This window comes from Balearica regulorum, chromosome 4 (genome assembly GCF_011004875.1).
Source record: "Balearica regulorum gibbericeps isolate bBalReg1 chromosome 4, bBalReg1.pri, whole genome shotgun sequence".
NCBI lineage: Eukaryota > Metazoa > Chordata > Aves > Gruiformes > Gruidae > Balearica > Balearica regulorum.
Genome location: NC_046187.1, coordinates 55,433,080 through 55,438,880, shown reverse-complemented (window position 1 = coordinate 55,438,880; position 5,801 = coordinate 55,433,080).

The window sequence follows — 5,801 nt, the reverse complement described above, 5'->3', positions numbered from 1 at the left end:
CACCGCTTTATGCATTTCCCCTGGACTTATTTCCTGCCTCTTGGGAAATAGATTGTTTTTCAGTTTAAGAAAACGTTATTGAGGAATACATGGACTTTGATATTTTTATTCATATTACTAAAACCATGTCACTATAGCTATTTTTTTTTGGTCAAGATGAAGGGAAATAAGAGAGTTCCACCTTGAGATATGCCCAGGTATTGCAGATAACTGATAGCCTCCGTAATGCTGTGTGAGCCCGTTTGAAAATTAAAAAAACCTATCTCCAACTTTGTGATGGTGTATAGCCAGAGATGGCAAAATATATACTCCCTGAAAGGAAAGAAAGATACAATGTTTATTGCAATTTCATGCCAGAGAAACGTGCTGTACGATTTATCATTTCTTCCAGCTGCCACATAAATCATTTTTTCTTCCACATCAATGGCAACTTTCACCCTTGATTCTACCACGTCAGATGCAAATGTCGTTTGCTTTCTTACAGTCAGTGGGACTCCCCGTAACGACCAACATTGTACTTGTACTTACAGGTCTGAGCAAGTAGGCACTTGCATGCTATCGAGGTTTGTATTTTCTGCTCCAGATAAAAAGATACGTTTCTGACAATACATACAATTCACAGTAGTGAAGAAACAGAACGATGGGGTGTTCAGTGTCTCCTATGGCAGTGGCTACCGCAGTGCTGTGAAAGTACAAAATAGGCAAATATCCTGTTGGAGGGACATGGTCATAAAATCTGAGATTTGTTGACAATTTTGCTTGGTTTTCATTTTTCTTGTGTTCCCATTTTTTGAGTTCTGGTTTCTTGGTAGGCTGTATGCAAATTCCTGTATTTTTAATTATTGCTATCATCAAAAATTGAAAACTCATAAAAAATAGGAAAATTGCTGAGGAAATACTTCTATAGTTGCATTACCACCTTCATATATATTTTTTCTTTATGGCCATTGATTTTACATGGTTTTTTTCTTCACAGACGTGGCAATTTAAATTCTTTTGAATCATCCATAATGTTCTTGATACATTTTTTTAAAATTGCTTCTTACATTTGCTGCTATTGCCTTTCGTAATGATCATTTTTCTCTAAGAAATATATTATATAGTCTGACTTATACTTCCTCCATTTTATTCACACTGGATGTAACAGTGAAAGCCTGCTTTTATTATCTCATATCCCAAGCATATTAAGACCTGGATCCTTAACTGAATTCTAAACATCAAAATTTGCTGTCTGTCATGGAGTCTCAGGATACTTGGAGAATCTCAATAAAGCTTTCCTTCTTGAGTTAGATTATGATATTCTTTCTGGAAAAAAAAAGTAAAATCGGAACAACAGAATTCACAAGTCAAAGACAAAAACTTCACCAGCATTTTAACTCATAAATTTTAAGCCAGCCTGTCTAAAGGCTCAGCATTTATTAAAGAGATAGTGGTGCTGCCACTGCTTCTCTATGTGTTATCTCCTGTAACGTTGCCAGAATTCTTTGTGTGCTCTGGTTCCCTCTGTTGTGCAAGTTGTGAGTACTTGGGTCTAAGGAGAACTTTGTCCAGTTGACATAGATGGCGGGGATATATACATATATATATATATTTTCAGGCTTTGAATTAACAGGAATTCTATGTTAATATTTATAGTTTCTTGTATTATGGTTCCATATGTAATCACCACCATATTTATTACACTGATTTTGCCATTACTTTCCATATATGCATAATTTTTGCAAATTTTACCAATAGAACCTGAACAACTCAGGGGTATCTGATCCCAGAATTAGTCGTAATGTGCCCCTTAAAAATCCAAAAGTTTGAATTATATGCAGTAGGTGTGATGACAGTCCACAGAATGTAACGCTCTCCAGAATAAACTTTCTGTATCCATTATCTTTGGCTCAGCACTTTCTAGAAAAATTTTCCTCATCTTTTTTCTTAATAGAGAAAGCCAGCAACATTCTGTCTATAGCGCATCTTTTTTCTTCTTTTCCTTATTCTTCCTACTGTTGTACTTACTGCTTCACACCTATTTTTCAAATAATGCTGCAGTAACAATGAGTCATTGGCCAAGGACAACTACTGCCTAATATCGCAAGAGCAAATAGGGAAAACAAAGGCAGAGAAGAAATTTTCCAATTTGTTTCCCAGCAGTGACACAAATCTTTAATAATGTTTTCATTGATTACACTCTCCTGCTCAGCATTTACGCTAACAGAAAAATTATTAGTCTGTAATGTGCAGGACTCAAGCACTGATGAATGATTTACTGTGTCTATCAGCTACTTAATTAGAATTAATTATTCATAGACTTCCCTGATGAAAGACCTCATTATTATAATAATCATATAATGTAGGTTGTCAGTGTTTTCTGAAATACCTTGCCTAATGGGGCTGTGGAAATTGCTTGTGATTTTAGTCTAGCGAAACCAAAGATTAGAAAGAAGCCCTGAAATGTGGCCTGACAGAATTTTCTCATTGCTAACGGAATTTTCTCGTTGCTCTGCATCGAGGCAATCCAGCGGATTGCACAGCCCGGTGCCTGGCCCAGACCAAGCCCTCCACTGGAGCACGGGGGGAGGACGTGCCGTTGTCCAAGTGGGCTGTGGGAGATGCAGCGTGCTCCTAGGCAGGCTGTGGCAGGACCTCAGCAAGCACGATGCAGGACTGAAATCTGGGGAGGACGGGAGCAGGTGAGTGGCAGTTCTGTCTGCCGGCAGACCTCTGCGGACTGCGGAGGTGCTGGGGTGAAGACTTTCAAGAAGCTAGTGCTTCTCTAGAGAACGTCAGCTATTGCTAACTGGCGTTAACTAATGCTAGCAGATGTTAATTTGTGGGAGGCAGGAGGCAGGAGGAAAGCCAGGGTAGCGGGTTCTCTGAGGGAGCTGGAGAGCCAAGGCTGTCTCCTGGAAAGTGAGAGTCCTCAGGGTGGAAGCCATGAAAATTCCCAGCACTGCACACTTTCCTTGCAGATCCAGATGATTCAGTCTTTGTTAGAACACCTCTGCCTTAATCATCCCTCAATCTTTTCCCTTTTTCAGGTGCTCCTTAGAATTTCCAGTTAACTTTAAAGAGCACCCACTTATTTTAGGATTGAGTTCCTTCTATTTCAGATGAGAAGAAATGGCAGAAACATGGTAGGACAAACCTTGCTTGGAAGGAACATTTTCTCTGCCATGTGCTGCTTTTGTCTTCATCAACTACATCACAGTGTGGCAGCAGCCCCTGAGGAGAGGTCAGCAATTAGCAAACGAAATGCATGGCACAGAGAAAACCAAGTTGTAACAGCTGCATGGCTGCCTATATTGTAGGAGTTCCAGGGCCATTAGTTTTAATTAGGTAATTTATTAAAAAGATATTGTTCACATAACATATTCAAGCCTTTACTCTCCAATTACTGGGAGGACACCGAATTAGCAAAGGCTGTATAAAACGAAACTTGAGGGCTTTCACTTTGGCAGTGTGCTTAAACCCGAATTGGAGAGAAAATTACCTGCTTACAACTAGAAACGAAACTATTGGTGTGTCATTGCTTTCTTGCTCATGATGTAAGCTGTAGTTCCTTTTATTTAATTTGTGGCTAACAAAAAGCTTTCAGAATTCCTCTTTTGCATTTTTTTTTTTGCATAGCATTTTCCAATGGTGCTGGCTGTGGTATCTAATGTGCCAAAGGAGAAAGAAGCAAGCAGGATTAGCTTGTTAGTCACTGTTTTATCTAGACCAGAAACAGAGAGAGAGAGAGAATGAAAGCAGCCTGGGAATGTGGCATCTTCTTACAAAAGTGAATTTCTGCCATGAAACATAAGGTCTAAGTGCTTATTTAATCTTGATGGTCTTTGAGCAGCAGTGCCTTTGGTGGGAGATTTCCCAACAAAATTGGATCTGAACTTTTAGATATTCTAGATCTATTTTTAAGCTGCCTGGAAAGACGTTTGAGCCGGGGCAACCAGCATCTATCCATCTATTCTTGGAAATGAGGCTAAGTTTACCTAACTGATGCTGTGGATTGACTACAGTAATGGAGGAAGATCTCAACCTGTCTAAGCAGTAAATGATCTGAACTACTTTCTGCGTCGTGATTGATGATGGCTGTCAAATCAAGCTGCTGAAGCATCTCACTTAGGCTTATTAGTAAGGGTGAGATCCATTGAATTATTCAGGCTGGGTTTCATCTGGAACAAACTTCTAGTGTTCGGCACACACCCATAAATGTCTAGGAAGGACAAAGCCGCAGCTGACTGCTCTGGTGATCGCTAGGTCGCTGGCTGTTAGCTTAGTGCTACCGAGGTTGTGAAGGTAAGAGTTACCTCTCACATGAAAATGCAAGTCGCAGAAATGTGGGGAAGGAGGAAAGAAAGGAGATGGTTGAGAAAGAAGGGGAAAGGAAGGGAAATGGAGCAATCCCCTTCCCTCCTTCTGCAAAGAACATGAGATACTTTTTGCAGTTAGTATTGCTCATCTGACAAAAAGCATTTAAACAATTTTGAACTTTCTGTGAAATTAGTACAAAATAGCAGCGCTTAGAATAGCACACCATTATTAATTCTGAAATTGTTTCAAAGTCCCCCTTTTCCTCCCACTCCACACATTGCATAGACACAGTTACTGTTATTTTTATGCTTAACTCCCAGTATATCTGAAAATGAACAATGAAGTATGCTCATATCATCGAATCAAGAAAAAATACATACATCATTGAATTCTCCTTCAGTTCTGCTTCCTCAGCTCTGGGCTGAAACTGGTTCAGCTGAAGGTAATAGTAGTCCTTTCGCTTTTTCGGTATTTGAAAATATAGAAATCAATTTAACAAATTTCTATTGACTTGGTTGCATGAAATTATTGCACTATCATCTGCTTTTCACAGAAGCAGATGTAAAGCTATAGATTTTTGTCTGAGCCTGTCAAATAATTGCGGTCATCTTGTAAATGATGAAAAGTTGGTTTTACCAAAGAGTTCTTGCTGTGATGTTGCTGTGTGTCCTGCTGACACAGAGCTGGTGGGAGCGAGATGTTGCTGCCCTCAGAAAGTAACTCAAGCTTCTAGTGCCGTCCAGTTCATTCTGGTCAGGGGAAGGTGTGAATGATGGAGTAGCCACTTCGGTGTGTTTATTTACTGGGATGCAAACCCTCGTGTGGCAGGCTGCGGGTATTGCACCCACAGGGAAAAGGAGAGGCTTGGAAAGCTTGAGAAGACCTTTGCCACTACTCTGGCAAAATTCAACATAAGTGGATGTTATGACATATATCTACAGGAAAGGTCGGGTGCCAGAGAAAGGGAAGAAACTGCTCGATCACTTTCCTGTTTCTTTCCGTGAGCTTGAATGGGGATGAGTTCAGCAGAATTAGGCCTCGTGGGTTTTTGTTTTTTCCCCAGATATTTGGGAACGGTCATCTGGGGCAGTACTAATAATAAGTCAAAAAACCTCTTAGCTTCCTACAGGAAAAAATATTGGCACTTATGCTTGTGACTCAAAATAATTTCACTTACCATATGAGTCAAATATGAATCATGATGGGTTGAAGCATAATTCCTGATTGTCTTATGATTATTTGCTTTTTCTGAGAGCCCTATGTATATGTTTGGCTAAATTTTTTTTTGTGGTATATCAATATATTTTAACCTGTCATTACATTTTTGAACCAAAAATATTTTTCTTTACTGTATATGATAGTATCTTCACTATCTTTGTTCTACAACTGTTCATAACTCACTATTTATACTGGCATAAAAGCATGCTAGGTCTATTGTGAGGGGTGGAGGCACAGTTTTGGGCCTAAGCTAGCATGAGATTGGGCATTGCAGTAATAACATT